At 43.8% G+C, this 17,208-nt stretch overlaps 1 protein-coding gene across 1 annotated transcript in view; it reads left to right on the top strand.

The window, feature by feature from the left end:
* LOC126183892 (FMRFamide receptor) overlaps positions 1 to 17,208 on the top strand; it is a 1,121,637-nt gene that overhangs the window by 307,862 nt on the left and 796,567 nt on the right. Inside the window, exon 2 of the mRNA XM_049926214.1 lies at positions 8,165 to 8,199. The gene's annotated coding sequence lies outside the window, so the exon portion shown is untranslated. The remainder of the gene's footprint in view (positions 1 to 8,164; positions 8,200 to 17,208) is intronic.

The raw sequence follows: 17,208 nt of genomic DNA, 5'->3' as shown, positions 1-17,208 counted from the left end.
TTTCAGGAGCCAGAAGTAAGTGACGAGTCTAGACCCTACTTAACGTTCCCGCAGCACCGCAGAAACAACATTAGACTAATTACAGCACATACAGAGGAACATTAAGCAGGCATTCCTCCCACGCTCCGTACGCGAATGGAAAGGGAGGAAACCTAATATGTGATTCAACAGGAAGTACCTTCTCCCGTGTGCGTCACAGCGGTCGACAGAACGTAGTCATAGATTTGGAATCATTATAACAGGGATGTCCGGTTGAAAGCAGCGTGTTTGTCAGCTGTTTCATTTCCTCATTAATTTTACCTTTTTGAAGATCTGTAATATGCATTTTGCAAATACCTTTGAAATATTTAGTTAACTAGCTTCAGTATACAGGATGATTATAATTAAAGTTCCAGTTTCAAAACGATGTAAAAAATGAACCTATGCTCAGAATGAAGTCTAATTTGAACAGAATACTATCGTAGAAGCACTGGACGGCTTCGTGTTTGGTTACAAATGACAGATAAATTGCCGTACAATGGCTATGGTGTGACTTGCACATGAAACGAAACGTACCGTGCACAAGACAACAAAAGTTATGAATTAAACAGTTGTGGCATTGTAAGTTAAAAAGGCTCAAAAGTGTGTGAAATCTTATGGGACTTAAATGCTAAGGTGATCAGTTCAAAATGGTTAAAATGGCTCTCAGCACTATGGGACTCAACATCTTAGGTCATAAGGCCCCTAGAACTTAGAACTACTTAAACCTAAATAACCTAAGGACATCACACACACCCATGCCCGAGGCAGGATTCGAACCTGCGACCGTATCAGTCCCGCGGTTCCGGACTGCAGCGCCAGAACCGCACGGCCACCGCGGCCGGCTAAGGTGATCAGTCCCTAAGCTTACACACTACTTAACCTAAACTATCCTAAGGACAAACACACACACCCATGTCCGAGGGAGGATTCGAACCTGCGACCGCAGCAGCAGCGCGATTTCGGACTGAAGTGCCTAGAACCGCTCGGCCACAGTGGTCGGCCACTTTATTTTCTTTCGCCTCAGACGGTGCAGGTGTCCGTCGTCCCACTCAAGTAGACTTCCGCTCACTCGCTCTGGTCGCTCTGCTTTGGTGAGGACGCAATCACGTTGACCGTGGCCAAGTTGCGACAGCCACTGCGTAGCGCGCTACTTCAGCAGCGATGTCTTCTATGATGGCCGCAAATGGTTCAAATGGCTCTAAGCACTATGGGACTTAATATCTGAGGTCATTAGTCCCCTAGACGTAGAACTACTTAAAACCTAACTAACCTATGGATATCACACACATCCATGGCCCAGGCAGGGTTCGGACTTGCGACCGTAGCAGCCGCATGGTTCCGGACTGAAGCGCCTAGAATCGGCTGATGATGGCCGCGCGCCGGCCTGCGGTGTGGAGTGGCACTCGGGCCACACCGACGGCGTAAGGGAGATGGTGGTGGGCGGTGTCATCTGCAGCGGCCGAGTTGTGACCCCTTGCCTTCGGGCAGAAGTCGACGTGCCGTTGGAAGGCCTGGACTAGCCCCTTGCTGTGAACTCAGAGGGTCGAACCGTGGCCCCGCCACAGACTGTAACTGTGGTCCTCCGTCGGAAGCTTCATGTGGTTACCCGTGTAGCACAGAGCACAGCACTGTCGTCCGAGAGAGCTGTGATGCTAAAGACACTGGTATTACTTGACTGACACCTGTTTATGCTCGGCAGTGAGCGTATGTTTTGCGAATGCACCTCTTCAAAAAGTGGTTCAAATGGCTCTGAGCACTATGGGACTTAACATCTGTGGTCATCAGTCCGCTAGAACTTAGAATTACTCAAACCTAACTAACCTAAAGACATCACACACATTCATGCCCGAGGCAAGATTCGAACCTGCGACCGTAGCGGCCACGCGGTTCCAGACTGTAGCGCCTAGAACCGCACGGCCACACCGGCCGGCGCACCTCTTCAAATCACTTACTGATACACATTAGGTTAGCGCCAGTGCGCTGGTTTCGATGGCTGTTTGCGGCAAGAGTTACTCGTAGTCCCGTTGAGCACGCCGTTTCCGTAGCTCCTGCGCCCATGTCGGCCCGACATACCTTGCTACTCCAAGTTGCACAAAGTTATTATCAACAAGCCCTTGCGTCCGCAGCTCGTTCTCGCTTCCCACGCCCGGGTTCACGGGTTCGATTCCCGGCGGGGTTAGGGATTTTATCTGCCTCGTGATGACTGGGTGTTGTGTGCTGTCCTTAGGTTAGTTAGGTTTAACTAGTTCTAAGTTCTAGGGGACTGATGACCATAGATGTTAAGTCCCATAGTGCTCAGAACCATTTGAACCAACAAGCCCTTGCGTGACTTACGGGTGCGGCTGCAGTGCACTGCCGCAAAGCCACACTAAACCTGCCTTATGCGGTGACGCAGCTAGAGTACTAACTAGTATAGGAACACGCTTGGTAATTGTCTTTCCAGTTTTGCACAGCTCTCGCAAAAGTTACGATACCTCCAGGAAATTTTTTCGACTGCGAGTAATTTTAATCTCGTTCGTCAGCATCAGCTAAAACTTGAGCATATGTTATGATTTAATTTTTTCATATCAATGACGCTTCGGACACGTTTTATTTTATTCCCATGCAGCTCATTTCAGCAGAGTTAATAATCGGGCAATTTTCCCCTAGAGTAAATATAAGACATCCAAAAACTTTGAAATTTTACTTAATTACCTCTAACACAGTGACTGACTTGGAAAAAATATCGTATATTGAACCTCAGGTGTTAACCTAGCCACTGATGTACTGCGAACCTTCATACATTTCCAGTTCAGTATAAATTTACTGCCCGCATCTCGTGGTCGTGCGGTAGCGTTCTCGCTTCCCACGCCCGGGTTCCCGGGTTCGATTCCCGGCGGGGTCAGGGATTTTCTCTGCCTCGTGATGGCTGGGTGTTGTGTGCTGTCCTTAGGTTAGTTAGGTTTAAGTAGTTCTAAGTTCTAGGGGACTTATGACCACAGCAGTTGAGTCCCATAGTGCTCAGAGCCATAAATTTACTGTTACTTATAAGCTGTCGTATCTTGTTTCAACCTTACATGTTCAACTATTTTTATTGTTAGTTATACTGTTCGTTGATTGCCGGTCGTGGTGTCCGAGCGGTTCTAGGTGCTTCAGTCCGGAACCGCGCGGCCGCTACGGTCGCAGGTTCGAATCCTGCCTTGGGCATGAATGTGTGTGATGTCTTAAGGTTAGTTAGGTTTAAGTAGTTCTAAGTTCTAGGGGACTGATGACCTCAGATGTTAAGTCTCATAGTGCTCAGAGCCATTTCCCATTTGTTCGTTGATTGTTCTCATAGTAAAGATGAAAAGAGAATAATAAGAACTAGTAGAAGAATAGGAAATCTGCTCACTGAAATCAACAATCCAGTCAGTGTTTAGATACTGATCTGTGACCGAAGTTCGAAAGAAATGCCAATCGATCATATCGCTGTAAGATTATTCATCATGCCTTCATCATCGTTTTCTCTCTTGACTAGCAGTTATCCCCCTCTGCTAACCCATTAATGTTTTTAAGACAGCATACATTTCTTCGCTACCTATACAGAATTAGAATCTCAATACAATGTTAGTGACACGTGGCTGGCATTCTCAATAATCTGCACTGATTAAGGTTTCTGAAAGAAGCACTGCTCCCCATTTAACGGCAGATGAAATGCCAGAACAGTATCATTTATAGCTTTACAACGTTTTGTTTTCTTATATTCTGTCTTAGGCTCTTGTAATGGAAAAACAGAATTTCAGACAAAATTTGTAACAATCGTGCATCTCAGTCATAGAATACCTGCTAATGCTTACTTACTCACTGGTAATACCGGACTCGAGAGTCCATTAACGCAGCAACGTATTTTCGCCATTCACCTTCAATACCTAGGCTCCTCAAATCAGCTTTCACGTTGTCCTTCCATCTACGCCTCGGTCTCCCCACAGGACGTTTTCCTTCTAGGTGCCCTACCAGTACACTGCGCGCTGCCCTGCCCTCATCCATTCGAGCTACGTGGCCCGCCCATCGCAGCCTACGTGATTTAATAATACTGATTATGTCAGGGCTTGAATAGAGTTCGTGAACCTCTTAGTTACGCAGATTTCGCCACTCCCCGCTAATGTCACCCCTTTTTGTTCCGAAAATTTTCCTCAAAATTTTGTTTTCAAATACTCGAAACGGCTTTTCATTTTGCACAGTGAGAGACCAAGTCTCACACCCATACAGCATAACTGCTAGAATAATAGTTTTATGTATTCTAATCTTTAAATTCCTAGAAAATATCCGTGATGAAAGTGCTCTATTCAGTGAGAAGTAGCACGCATTTCCCGCCCGTAATCTCTTCTTCAGTTCGGATTCAATCTCATTTCTCGAAGTGATGTCCACGCCTAGATACTTAAATGTGTTCACTTTTTCAAACTGCATGTCTCCAACTCTTAACATTTCCTGATCTACTGCTGTTGGCATTCTAGTAGTAACCAGGTATTTAGTTTTGTCTTCACTTATCCTTAGACCTATATCTTCACTAGCCTTGATTAACGCATTCGCATTTGCTGTTACAGAGTCTTTCCTATCGCTAATGATGTTTAGATCATCTGCATACCCTAATATCTTAATATTTCCATTTAACTCCACACTCTCTGAATTATCTGCTGCCATTCGTACAATATATTCTAGGACTAAATTAAAAAGTAACGGAGACAGGGCATCTCCCTGCTTAAGTCCATTCTTTATTACAAATTCTTCTGACTCCAAACGTCTCGTGGGCCCCTACCACCACGGCACAGCGCGACCCCAGGTTGCGGATTGGGGATACGGCCTTCAGATATGAAGGGTAGCTGCGAATACAAAAAATAAGCAGTCGCGGACAGCCGGTGGGGAGCAGGCGATGGCGTGATGAACCATCCCTGTTTCTTCTTCTCTTACTATCAAATCTATTCATCAAGAATCAGCAACATTAATGGGCATCGGTCCCTTTGAAGTAAAGTATTCCGAAGGTAAACTAGGTTCGCATTCGGATCTCCGGGCGGAACCTACTTCGAAGAGATTCATGCCGAAAGGAACTTTCAGGTTGGGAACATGGGATACCTGCTAATGCTGGAGACAGAAATTATCTAACTTACGTTTTGATTATGATATCTACCTGTTTTATAATTACATGTAGTTTTTTGGCCGATTTTGTGTTTCATTTCAAGAAGTCAGGTGATTAAGGAAGTTTTGTATAAAAAATGAAACACCTCCTAAATTATTCTGTTTTCATGTTAGACGCTACTTGTTTTGTTTTCGCATATTAAAGGATCGTTGTTCATGAAACTTAGCAAACACCGGATCGTCGTCAGCAATTGCTGAACCCATTAGTTACACCCCAGTCGTTGCTTACTCTTTTTCTGGAGAAGTTTACGACTCACTTAGGTGCCTGCTTTGCCATGTTATCTCTGCTGTCTTATGTGCTAGTGACTGCGTTCAAGGTAATAAAGCGTTACGTATAACGGATTGAATGTACTAGTGGGTTTTTCTGAGTTCCGGAAAAGCCTACCAATCCACTGGTCTGTTATTAAAAGCCAGAATCTGAATCGAATTAAAACTGAGCTGACACATTCCAGAGGGAAACATGTTACCAACAATTGGATGATTTTCCATTTATTGTTCTCGTTGTAAGTGCGGCGATGCAATAATTGCCAGGAATTCCAGTGTGACGCACGAGGCACCAGAGGCGTCACCATAGTTTCGCCACCCCGAGCTTCGTGAATGGATGCTGGCGGGACTTTCTTGTTGTCCCTGGCAGCAGCAATCTGAGAAGCCCCGCCCAAATATCTGGGTCGATCTCTGACGCTCTGGAATGCGGCTCCTATGAATGAAGCGTTGCTGGTCTTGAATTATCGAGTGAACTATCTTCAAAGCTACAAGCCCTCTGCTCTCCTGAATTATCCTAGAAATACTGGCGTGCTACTCATTAAACCTGTTTTTCTTTGTAAACGGGGAGAAAAATTCTGCGACGTGTCTTTAAGATTGAGAAGTTTCCCTGTTTTACTTTTCTGCAGTCACCTAAAATACTAAAGTATTAAATATGTTATAAATGAGAGCTATGTGGCTATGGCTTTTATCGCATCTGTATTTTGTTCCTGTAACTAAGAACCTAATTTAACAATTTCCTCTTAATATGCAGTAATGGGACTTATTTCATATAGTGAAATACTTGGTATTCGTTAATTATTATCGGTTTTCCCACCCTAAGCTTACTGCAGTTAATTAGTATTTTTCACCAGACACGATTCGCATTTATTTATAAAGCATTTTCTGTGTTCATTCTGGAAATGAGGATGCCTAATACGTCTCTTCATTTTGGTATATGTAGATTAAGATCATTATTTCCTTATAAAATTGTCGCACAATTTACCCACGACGTTTTTTCTTCATGTTTACGTATCCTGCAAACCACTGCTATTTCCTTTGTTGTCAGCGGAGGCTGAGATCGAAAAAGAATTGGTTGCACATTCACTTTCAGCTATGTTTCGCCTATCGTTGAAACCATTTTTTTACGATGCATTGGTATTTTCCTAATTCACCGCATTTTCGTAAAACTTCACCAGAGAAATAGTCTTCTCGTGCCACGTGTTCCGCACTCAGCACACTGTTTATGTTCATACATTTTTTCTCTGTGTAGGTTATTAGTGTTGCCAAGCTCCGCTAACTGCGAAGGAAAAACCAGTGGTTCTATGAAATATGTTATTAAGAGGTAAGAAAAAGCTGGTATACCGTGGCCCAATGTTGTAAGCAAATGATGTTTTAATCTATAAATACCTAAATTTAGAGAAATTTTATGTATCCATAACTCCAGAATGACCACAGAATATGCTTATAAATAAAGGCAAAATATGTCTCTTGAAAAATAATCTTTAATTGCAAGTAGCTTAAGATGAAAAAATCAATAATAATTGTTTGTAACAGCTGCTGCAGAAGATTGACATGCAAACAAAATTTATTGTTCTATTTTGTGCTAGGCGAAGTGTATCAAAAGACTCTCCGTCCGACTTGGGTGTCAATGAGGGATTAATACAGCCTTCAGACGTGGCACATGTTTCTACTACATTATGTGAATGGATGAGATGCACTTAAAAGAATATTTAAAACGACTAACGTCAACTACAAAGCCTGGTTCCGGGGTAAACTGCCACCAAGTAAATAAAACGTAGACACGTATGCAAGCAGTTCATCAAGTTCGCATCACGCAGCACTTCAAGTATAATATCTCGTATAAAGAAATGAATCATCACAATTATGGGCTATCTGACATCCAGTGCTGGATATAGGAATACAGCCCCCCCCCCCTCTCCAGACTTCAGCATGCATTCCGGTTACAGTCGACGGCTTCATGTGCCCATGCAGTCATACAGTTTTAGATTTTCCGCGGATTTCTTAAAACGCCTAAGGCAAAGTGATTGTTCATATTCATTTGGTCCGATCGACACTTGGAAGTGGTCCATTGTACTGTATCCAGCTTCTTCTTTTCCTTGATTAAATTCAGTAAATTTTATATTTTTATTGTTTAAATCATCTAACTGGCCACATTGTCGTACAGTCGGATATAAATGAGACCTTATCACATGAATGCATTAAGTGATTCCCTACTTGTCATTTTCGATTCAAGATGTCATTCATTTGTGGTTTTTTCCCCGTGTTATTTTAAGTATGTATAATTAGGTCAAGATGCAACACAGAAATTTTTGATAAATTTCTATAGAAAGTAATAACTCACGACACGATTTTTAAAACAGACAATCTCAGCGTGAGCCGTGTATACTGAATATTTTTTCAGTATTAAAATTTGTGTGATTGTCAAAATGAATACAGGTCTGTAGCTACGGTTTCGCCACTTTGCATGAGCATAAACCGCAAACTGAAGCCTTAGAGACCGCAAAAAACACTATTGTCTCAGATTTGATAAAGATAGATCTATTTGTTAGCTTTTTTAGCAACATATCAGAAACATATTATATTCCGACGACAGGTGATTGCTCACAATGTTAACTCTTAGCAAAGAATTCATGCTTTTAACGCAGATTACATTTTTACTTCCAAATTTAGACATATTTGTTTTTCTGTAGGTACCTTATTTATAATATAAATGACATTTACATTTCAGAGTCCCAGAAAAAGGACGCGAGAACTGGCGTAGTGGTAAGTCACGGGACAGCATTCCGTTTCTCCCATAGAGATTTACATTTAGCAAAGTGTCATTCCAAAACGACATGGTTTTTTTTTTCATTCCTATCATTTCCTAATCCGAACTTGGGCTCCCTAAGTCTTCCTTCTTCCCGGATGCAGAGAAGAATGCATACAACGAATGCCTGCAGCAGAGACGCCCGCTTGCATGGCGTTTCTGCTCTAACTTTTCCCGCAATGTTTATAAGCTCACAAGTAACGTCTGCGACACATTCATCGTTGTGAAAAAATAATTATTTCACGGGTGTCATTTCCTAGAGTGATATACTGGCTTGCGTTCTTCACTACATCGATGAAAAGGTCAATAGAATTAAATTACCAACTGCCTCATCAATGACGTGACGTTAACATTTCCATATAATTCCAAAAAAGGCCACTAAGCATTGATAATAAAAATGAACTACTGATGTATTATGATCTTGGCAGACTTGGAACTCAAAATAACCATATAAGGTACGTGGCAGTGGAAAATTCCTTTACACTATGACTGACTTAGAACGTGCGTAGGAATAAGATAACATTTATTGATGATAATTTCAGGAGCACAATAATTTTGAAATTGCTATTTTTAGACATTTGGCAACCAGAGTTAAGAAGCAACTGCAATTTTTCAAAAATACGACAGCATGCTGAAAAGTTATGACTTCGAATTTTTTATTTTGGTCTCAATATCGGTATATGTCATGTATTTTACTCGGTCGACTTTCCCACTTTGCTGACTCAAGTTGCTGCATCCCTCTGCCGCTAGAGGACTCTGAATTGTGCTATGTAACGTGATGATGTGAAACCTAACTCTCTCGATGCGTTAGAAACTGTGTGCTGTAATAGTTCTATCCAGAGAAAAGTCTCTCCAATTAAAATCCATAGAAGAATGCTAGACCACACATGAACGTTGCAATATCCGCAACAGTTCAACGCCTTAGGTTCACTGTCATCGATCACCCTCCATGCAGTCCCGACCCGCCCCCAGCCGATTTTGATCTGTTTCCAAAACTTAAATAACATCTTCGACGACTTCACTTTTATACTGATGGAGTGATGCGAACAAAGGTGAGGTTGTGGCTCCGTCTACAAAGTCAAACATTCTCCAGCGACGGTATCAACAAAATGGTGTCTCATTGGTTGAAATATGGCCGTCGCCAGGGTTCAAATGGTTCAAATGGCTCTAAGCACTACGGGACTTAACATCTATGGTCATCAGTCCCCTATAACTTAGAACTACTTAAACCTAACTAACCTAAGGACAGCAGACAACACCCAGTCATCACGAGGCAGAGAAAATCACTGACCCCGCCGAGAATCGAACCCGGGAACCCGGGCGTGGGAAGCGAGAACGCTACCGCACAACCACGAGTTGCGGACGTCGCCAGGGTGACTGTGTTGAGAAGTACATATGTAGACATGTAGAATGAAGATGTAGGATGTTAATGAAGTTTATTTCGTTCAAAAATCTATAAGATTTTTCATATAATAGTTCGAAGGCATTATTTCTTAGCGTGTGCTTGTAAATTACACACACATACCTTATGAGTGATGCTCTGAATGTGCAATGAATTAATTATTTCTCTTTCCTGATCCCTAATCATAAGTTCTAGATTCAGTGCAATGAGAATATTGCTTTTCTTTGTTTTATTTGTTGAAATTAGATGCGCCCGCCAGGTTAGCCGAGAGCGCTAATGCGCTGCTTCCTGAACTCAGGTAGGCGCGCTGGCCCCGGATCGAATCCGCCTGGCGGATTCACGACGAGAGCTGGTGTGCTGGCCAGCCTGGATGTGGTTTTTAGGCGGTTTTCCACATCCCAATAGGTGAATACCGGGCTGGTCCCCACGTCCCAGCTCAGTTACACGACTCGCAGACATCTGAAACACGTTCGCACTATTTCATGATTTACACCAGACGCAGACAGCTGGGGTTCACTGATTCCATCTCATGGGGTATGAGGTGGCGGCAGGAAGGGCATCCAGCCACTCCCTTCAAATTAATCTTGCAAATCCGATTGTAACCACGCTGACCCTGCGAAAACTGCAGGACAAAGGCATAAGCAAAAGAAAGAAGAAAGAAATATTTGATTAAATTAGATGGACGATGTCACAGGCCATTTGGCACACTGGAAAAAAGTTAGTGATTCCCAGGAGGCGTCACACTAATACACTGTCACATCGCCTCTGGCCGTTATAATGGCCACTATTCACCGAGAAGGATGGTGCTACACAAGTTTCTTCAGGTATGGCATATCAAGATGAAATATCTCATTACTGATTACATCCCTTACGAGTGCAAAATCGCGAGCATGTTGACAGCTATGTTTCACTCCATGTTGCACATAGCCCCAGACATTTTCTCTGTGGGCCGAGCGGTTCTAGGTGCTTCAGTCCGGAACCGCGCGACTGCTACGATCGCAGGTTCGAATCGTGCCTCGGGCATGGATGTGTGTGATGTCCTTAGGTTAGTCAGGTTTAAGTAGCTCTAAGTTCTAGGGGACTGATAACCTCATATGTTAAGTCCCATAGTGCTCAGAGCCATATGAACCATTTAATCTGGGATTAAGATCTGCTGAATTAGCGGACCAGTCTGGGTGCAATGGGATGATTGAGTGTTCTTCAAATTAGAAACTTTTGCTTGAGCCCTGTGAACACCTTGTAACATGGAAGGCTCCACACTATATTCAGCACGAATATGTAGAGGAAAGGGCAGTACGCAGTCACAGTGAATTTTTAAGTACGCATCATGATACATGATCTCAGAAATCTAAGTGAGTTGATCCTAGTCAGAGTACGAAAAACGCCACTAAAACATCATAGAACCATCTCTGGCCAGAACGACACCTTGAACACATTGCATGTTAAGCACCTCAATCAGCCGTCGAAACATCCGCGTCTAGCTTCGTTTGAAAAGAATAAAAATTACCATTCGTCGCTTCAGACTACATACCTCCAGTCAGCTGCTGGCCAGCTTCTTGTTGTTTGGCCCATTGTAGCCGTACGGCTGCAAGCGCAGGCCTTTTCCGGGGTACCCTACCCAAAATGTCTCTTGCATGGAGTTCCCTTCGCAATGTTCGCCCGGTAGCTATTTGAGACTGACATGCAGTCAATGACAGCAGCAATCCCTGCCGGGTTTGCAACCAGTTGTCATTAAAAAAGCATGATGTCCATCATCGATCCCTGTCGGTTAGAATCTTGAGACAGTAAGCATTGATAAACCAACAAATCAGGAAATTTCAATCGCGGTGTGGTAGTGGGCAACTTCTAACACGATGAATGCTTTCTGCCATTCTGTCACATCTACAGCACGACCTATCTTAAATGAGCTTACTGCATACAACCGACTGGCACATACTCACTGCTGCAATGAGTTAGGCAGCGGTGGAGGGTCGAATGAGCGCTTTGTACCAATTCTACATCATCTACTCCTTTAAAGCACTCCAAAGCGACCATTTTGCTCTTTCAGTATGATGACTAATATTATGTGCACTAAGATTGTACAGGCTGCAACTGGTATTTACGTCATTTGCAGACTGATAGTTACAGCTATTACAGTTCGTAGGTTTTCGGGATGGGCAGTACATCAAAGTACATGTGGCAAGAGCAAGGCATTAATGCTTATTTTTCCCTAGGTAGCGGTACAGGTATTGAAGTGTGGCTGCGTCGACGCAAAACGGTTAGTCTATACTGACAGGTATAGTTCACTTAGTGGTGCAGTTACGACCGTGCAGAAAATTTCCGGTCGTAAAGCTTGCGACACGTTTGTGGTAACACTGCTAGAGGCAGAGAAAAAGCGACCAACACAATTATGTGTGTACATATTAAGATACCACATATAAAAATGTCTGCACTTATACCCGTTATACCCGGTACTTGTGGTAGAAACTTGTGGTTTATGCTTTATGTTATATGATTTGTAGAATTATTACACTGATAGTCAGTGGTACACGAACTGACTGCAGGAAATGGTAATCACCAAAACTAGAAGGAACGTTCCTGTAGTATGTCCGAAAACCAGGGCCTGTTGAGATATGGGCCAATCTTCTCTCTCATTCCCATTTTTTACGTAGAAGTGGATACTACAGGCAGTGCTGCATGTTCTTACCACGCATACTTCAGCCCATTTTCGCAGTGAATTGCTCTCTCTTTCAAATACACCTGGCTCCATTCTGTTAGCGCCACATTCATTGATCACAAGTTCCTGTAACGTTTGCACATTATCGATGGATTGGGCAGACACTAGTAACTTCAAACATCACCACAGCCTTAAACCTAACGGTTTCAGCTCCGGTGACCTTAGAGGCCATACTGATGGACCTCCTCGACCAGTGCAACGCCCCTGAAACGTTGCGACGAGGTACTGTCGTGCGATCTGTAGAAAATAAGGTGGTGTCCAGCCGTGCATGCAACGCAGTCGTCGTCTTTCTGCAAGGGTAACGTTATCCAATAGCGCTGGTAATTCATCCCTTAGAAATCGGAGATACACAACACCTGTTAACCTGTTAATCTGTGTGATGAAGTGAATGGCTCTACGAGCCTGTACCGACAGTTCCTACACATACAGTCATACTGAAATGATCGCCTCAGCTACGTGATTGCTCCAGGTGCGTGATGTGGTAACTTACTACGACATGTCTTATGAATCCTGCCTGCATCACCGAATACTATTACTAGTAGCCAAAAGAAAAACAGCACTTATCGCAGGGGGTATTGGGTCTGGACACACAAAGTTTTTGACCAATACTACCTCCTCTAGGACTCAAGAAATCCACCTTGGGAAAGATAAGATGAGAATCATTCGAAAGTGGATTTCAAAGAAGAAACTAGTAGCCAAATATACACATTACAACTAAGTTTTGTTGTAAAAATATATGTCATGGACAGATTTCTGTTTGTGACACGATACAATAAAATGCATAAATCAAAGATATTTTGCTGACTTAAATGGATTATTAGCCATAAGACAGGACTCGCTAACAAATGAATACTGATAGGAAGGAGCCTGCCTAGGTACCAACTCCTGAGTATCGTTGTTAGTCGTATACATAGCCTTTCCATTTCAAACTAATGATACTCAAACTAATAAAGGACTCTAGTTCCAGATTAACATAAAACTGATGGTAGTGGAATATACGTCCATTATCTGCGGATTGTGTTCTCTGTTTGTCGTTCTTTTTTTTATCCACGGGAACGGAGAGACAGTAATCATTGTTATGTTGTTATTTGTTCGCATCATTTCTTTCTAAGAACATAAACGAGCTACCATAGTATAATTAATTCTGTAGGCATCGGAAAGGGTTTCCCTAACCTTTACGTATTTATTTTTGTTGTTGTGATTTACAAGGGTACGAACGTATTTACAATACGTTCCAAACACAGCGATTGCTAAAGTTGAAGTAGCACAAATGTATCTGCGTTACCCTCATTTTAATAAAATACATGAAATACATGACGTGGCCTTAATTTACGTTCTCAGTATATTTAGATAAATTTAAAGAATACCATAAGACGCTGCGGACGAGTTTTCAAATGCCTGCACGGGGGTAGAAGGTTGAAAGATTTGTATCGGGGGGAGTGTTGGTGGCGGATTTAGTGGCCAGGGGTATGAGGGTGGATGGTGAAGGGGATGAGGTGGGGCGGGCGACAAATGGTGGAAGCCTCCTGCAGTTTGTCTGCTCTCAGCAGCTTAGATGCGCGGAAACACAACACGATTCCCTGCCACTGATGGGTTCTGCGAAACGGCTCAGGAATACATCGCGTGAAGAATGTTTCGTAGCGCTGCAAAAATGCGCTGCGGTGGTGGGTAGAACTACCATATTCTTGTTGCTCTCCTCGCATAAGTAAGTGCATCATTTGTTTGATAAATGTCACCCTAGGTAACAACTCTCAGCTGTTATCAGTTTCTGGTAGCAGCATTTCTTTTCTGTTTCCTTTTTGTCGCACCAGTGTAATACAACGCACGTAAACATATGGTAATTAAATGTAGATTTCATTAATGAAGTCAGTAAGGACAGACATTATGAAAAGTAAGCGGGGACCTCGAAGCGCAAGGAATATCTACCAGACACTCCCCAGTTTCGGGTAATGAACGATAGTAGTGTTAAAACTATGTCTTGTTTTGACAGTGAATTCTGTTTTTTGCTCTTATCCTATTAACAATTCTAGCTATTGAAAGAGACCGTATGTAACATACACCTCTTTTCATCTTAATGTAAATATTTATAGAACATGTAAAAGGAAGGAAGTTCCACAGACGACTTCTTTAGATGGGGTCCAGAATGAATGTTATCTACACTGATCAGCCAGAACATTATGACCACCAAGCTACTGTCGATGTAAACGTAAATCGTAATCTTTGTAGGAATCGTAGTTAGCTACGCAATGAACGTAATCCAATAACGAAAATCAGACAGTCCAAAAATAAAGCAGGACCGATGTAGAACAGGAGGCGAATTGTCGCGGAGCTATACTACTGGCTATTAAAATTGCTACACCAAGAAGAAATGCAGATGATAAACGGGTATTCATTGGACAAATATATTACACTAGAACTGACATGTGATTACAGTTTCACGCAATTTGGGTGCACAGATCCTGAGAAATCAGTACCTAGAAAGAACGGCCTTGATACGCCTGGGCATTGAGTCAAACAGAGCTTGGACGGAGCGTACAGGTACAGCTGCCGAAGCAGCTTCAACACGATACCAAAGTTCATCGAGAGTAGTGACTGGCGTATTGTGACGAGCCAGTTGCTCGGCCACCATTGACCAGATGTTTTCAGTTGGTGAGAGATCTGGAGAATGTGCTGGCCAGGGCAGCAGTCAAACATTTTCTGTATCCACAAAGGCCCCTACAGGACCTGCAACATGCGGTCGTGCATTATCCTGCTGAAATGTAGGGTTTCGCAGGGATCGAATGAAGGGTAGAGCCAAGGGTCGTAACACATCTGAAATGTAACATCCACTGTTCAAAGTGCCGTCAATGCGAACAAGAGGTGACCGAGACGTGTAACCAATGGCACCCCATGCCTTCACGCCGGGTGATACGCTAGTATGGCGATGACGAATACACGCTTCCAATGTGCGTTCACCGCGATGTCGCCGAACACGGATGCGACTATCATGATACTGTAAACAGAACCTGGATTCATCCGACAAAATGACGTTATGCCATTCGTGCACCCAGGTTCGCCGTCGAGCACACCATTGCAGGCGCTCCTGTCTGTGATGCAGCGTCAAGGGTAATCAAAGCCATGGTCTGCACTCTGATAGTCGAAGCTGCTGAAAACGTCGTCGAACTGTTCGTGCAGATGGTTGTTGTCTTGCAAACGTCCCCATCTGTTCACTCAGGGATCAAGACGTGGCTGCACTATCCGTTACAGCCATGCGGATAAGATGCCTTTCATCTCGACTGCTAGTGATACGAGGCCGTTGGTATCCAGCACGGCGTTCCGTATTAGCCTCCTGAACCCACCGATTCCTTATTCACACGAGACATCACAACAACGTTTCACCAGGCAACGCCGGTCAACTGCTGTTTGTGTATGGGAAATCGGTTGGAAGCTTTCCTCATGTCAGCACGTTGTAGGTGTCGCCACCGGCGCCAACCTTGTGTGAATGCTCTGAAAAGATAATCATTTGCATATAACAGCATCTTCTTCCTGTCGGTTAAATTTCGCGTCTGTAGCACGTCATCTTCGTCGTGTAGCAATTTTAATGGCCAGTAGTGCAACATCAGGCTTTAATGCCGGCAGAGTACAAGTGTGTCTGAACACACAGTGCACCGAACACTCCTAACGATGGGCTTCCCGCCGGCCGGGGTGGCCGAGCGGTTCTAGGCACTACAATCTGGAACTGCGCGTCCGCTACGGTCGCAGGTTCGAATCCTGCCTCGGGCATGGATGTGTGTGATGTCCTTAGATTAGTTAGGTTTAAGTAGTTCTTAGTTCTAGGGGACTGATGACCTTAGAAGTTAAGTCCCATAGTGCTCAGAGCCATTTGAATCATTTGATGGGCTTCCGCAGCCGACGACCCGTGCATGTGCCAATGTTAACACCACTACATCGGCAACTACGACAGGAATTGGCACGTGACCATTGGCACTGGACGTTGCCGCAGTGACAGAGCGTTGCATGGTTTGACGAATCCCGGTACCTTTTACATCATGCCGATTGGATTTCGCAAATTCGGCGTCTTCCCGTCTTCCAGGGAAATAGCTGCTTGACTATCTTACTGCGGGACGGAGACAAGCTGGGGGCACTATGCTACGGGAAACTTTCACGTGGGCCTACATGGGTCCAGACGGCCGTGGAGTATTCTACACTGGTTGTACACCAGGTACACCTCTCCATGACGATCATTTATCCCGACGGTAGTGGCATTTTTCAGCAAGATAATGCGCCATGTCACAATGCCAGGAATATGATGGAGTGATTCGGGAAACACAGTGGTGAGATACAATTGATGTGCTGGCCCCCATTCTCGTCAGATCTGAACCCGGTCTAACACATCTGGAGGTTGAAAGGACACTTGTACTCTGCCCAGCATTAAAGTCTGATGTTAGTTCCGTCACACACGGACAGCACACTCACAGATGCTACTACATGAACTGTACGTGTGTCTCATTCTTCGCCAGGTGCTATAGCCTGGAAGGGTCGTTTTTCTATTGGAAGCGGCCAGAAAAATACGCCTAGATTTAACACAAGAAAAAGAAATAAAACAGTGGAAATCGCATGTAGCGGAGATTTTCAATGGTGTCCTTAGTTGTTATAAATAAAAATATACATATACTGGTCTAAGCTCAGACGTGGCCCTGAGCCAGGATACTTGTTCTTCCACTTTCAGGAATACCGTGCAAGGCACCTCGAGGTTGAATTCCACTTGCTGACTTTTCCGACGACACTTGACGCGGTAAGGAACATGTAAGGGGGGGTGGTGGCGGGGGGGGGGGGGGGGCGGGGGGGGGGGCTGGCCGCAGCGTATAA

This window comes from Schistocerca cancellata, chromosome 4, assembly GCF_023864275.1.
Source record: "Schistocerca cancellata isolate TAMUIC-IGC-003103 chromosome 4, iqSchCanc2.1, whole genome shotgun sequence".
In the NCBI taxonomy this organism is placed as follows: domain Eukaryota; kingdom Metazoa; phylum Arthropoda; class Insecta; order Orthoptera; family Acrididae; genus Schistocerca; species Schistocerca cancellata.
Note: the sequence above shows the minus strand (reverse complement) of the source record. Positions and strands in the feature narration are given on the sequence as shown.